The sequence below is a fragment of the Wasmannia auropunctata genome, unplaced genomic scaffold (genome assembly GCF_000956235.1).
Source record: "Wasmannia auropunctata unplaced genomic scaffold, wasmannia.A_1.0 LD336095.1, whole genome shotgun sequence".
NCBI lineage: Eukaryota > Metazoa > Arthropoda > Insecta > Hymenoptera > Formicidae > Wasmannia > Wasmannia auropunctata.
In genome coordinates, this window is record NW_012026795.1 from 183895 (window position 1) to 186176 (window position 2282).

Here is a 2282-nt window from a genome sequence, read left to right on the forward strand (position 1 = left end):
AGGTTAATCGTGGATCTCGTAAACTGTTGCAGTTGAAGGGGGGAAGAAATTATAGAAAAATTCGATAGGGACCTTGTATGGGTATTGAGAGTGTGGCAGGTAAACGGGAATGTATAAATTCCGGGGGGCAGTTCTCACGTGCGAACGGATTTCGTCACGGTCAAAGAACTCCGGGCCTATTGTGAAGATTCCCCGGGGAAGAGGAGTCGTGAGTTGGTCAAACTGTGAAAACAACGATTCTAAAGTTCGATGGTTTCCGTAATTGAAATAAAAACGGGGACGTCGTGCCGGTATTTCGTCGATGATTTCGCAAAGGGAGGAATCAGATGAGGTAGAGGGTGCGGGGGAGGGAGGATTCTCTATGATTTGGACTTCGTCATCATCAGAGGAAAGAGTGGAGGACGGCGAGGTTTCAGATTCTTCTTCGTTTCTGAAACGAGCGTGGGGAGACGGGAGAGAGAGGGGATTGCCGTCGGAATTATAGATGGAGATTGCCGGAGATCCGGGAATTAATAAATTTTCATAAGGAGAAGGTGGGTTTAGCCAATCTCCTATGTCGGGAAAGTTATAAGGGGGAGAAGAGCCAGGAGAAGAGGAGCGAATTGAAGGTGAAGGGTTGGAATGCGGAGGAGTATCGGGAAAGATTCTCTGCGTTGCAGCAGAGGAGGAAGGAGAGGGCGGTGAAGAAGCTTGAGGCGAAGGTGTACTTTTCGTGGGGATGGAGATCGGGGTTTAAGAAATTGCGCTAATCAGGCCCGCGTGTTCCGCATCTTGGAGGGTCCGGCGCCACTCCTCAAAGGCTTCGTCGAGCAATTGTCGCGCATTTCTCCGGGCTAGCTGGCGGGAACGCCTAGGCTGACGGCTCCGCGAAACAATGGGGCGAGTGAACTCTTGGTTGTTCACTCGCCCCTTCTTGTTGTCATAACAAGTATAAAATAGTATCCGAAATAGAAGAAGGGACGTGAGGTAGCAATGAAAGATTTTATGACTTACTGGTTCGAAAAAGCTGGTATCTGTCTGGGTTTGGAATTCAGTGAAGGCCGCTTGGCTGCTCAGGTCGTCCGCTCAAGGATCAATCGGCTGGATCAGGCGGTCAGTTTGGTCACTTTAACTTAACGCGCACTGACTCTAAAAAGCTGGCTGATTTCTGACGGGTGTCAGAGTGATTGAATAGACTCAGGATTTTAATGACAAGTTCGGGAATATCTCGACTTATATACGGAAACTCATGGGATGTGGGAGGTGGCAATTTGAGGAAAAAATGAATTTGGTTGGGAGATTCGATTTGCGATTACTCCGCCCGTTTTACAGTTATCAATTCTTAAAGCTATTCATTAGTGAACCACCTCAGATGCCGAATTTTTAGGTTTCGCACCTTGTTATTGGTGGGTCCCTGATATGATACTTATTTAGTAGATTTTCTATTGGTGGTCGTATCTATCGGGCCAAATTCGTTTGATCCGATCGCGGCAAAAATCAATGTTTATTCCAAACGTGAAATCTTGAATTTTTCTGTTGGGCTATCTTGTCGTTTGATAGGATTTTATAACTCGACATGTGTGGGCTGTTTATTATTTTATTCTATGGAATTTTCGGTTTTGTCATGAATCCAGCCCAAACATACTTGTTGACAGTTTATCTGTTAGCCTTTTTCTTTTAAAAAAAAATACGTTCCAAACTTAGGTTTTTCTTCGCGGATAAATTGTGTACTGTGAGATACATTATCTGTTTTTGGTAATAAATATCTCTCACGTTCGGTTCTATACTATTTGCTAAAACCGAATTCTTCCCAAGGAAACCGACAACGGTCAATTTCGTTGAGTCGAGGTATTTTGTCGATTGATGGCCGTTATTATATTTAAGAATTTATCTTATCGCGTGTTCACAAAACGAAGAAATCGTGGAGTCCACCGAACGTAACACATAATAGAAACCTATAAAAAGTGTCGCAACCGATGTGTCCACGACTGTACATTTTTTCAATTTTAGATGCTGGATATAGACTTAGAGAATGTGGATTTGGATGGAAATATAGACTTGTTCAAGTCTTTTCCCTACTGCCCTGCAAGTCCAAGACGGCTACAAAATTTTACGGAGGTCATTTCCACCGCTGCTCCTCCGCATTATGCCACCGCCGCCGCCGCTGTTCCTTCGCGTACCGCTACTGCCGCTGCTCCTCCGCATGCCGCCGCCGCCGCCGACGCTCCTTCGCGTACAGCTACCACCGCTACTCCTCCGCATGCCGCCGCCGCCGCCGCCGCTCTTTCGCGTACCGCTACCGC

General features: G+C 46.3%; 1 protein-coding gene across 1 annotated transcript in view; it reads right to left on the reverse strand.

Moving 5' to 3' along the window:
• LOC105462773 overlaps nucleotides 1–2282 on the reverse strand; it is a 4594-nt gene that overhangs the window by 1436 nt on the left and 876 nt on the right. The window lies entirely within an intron of this gene.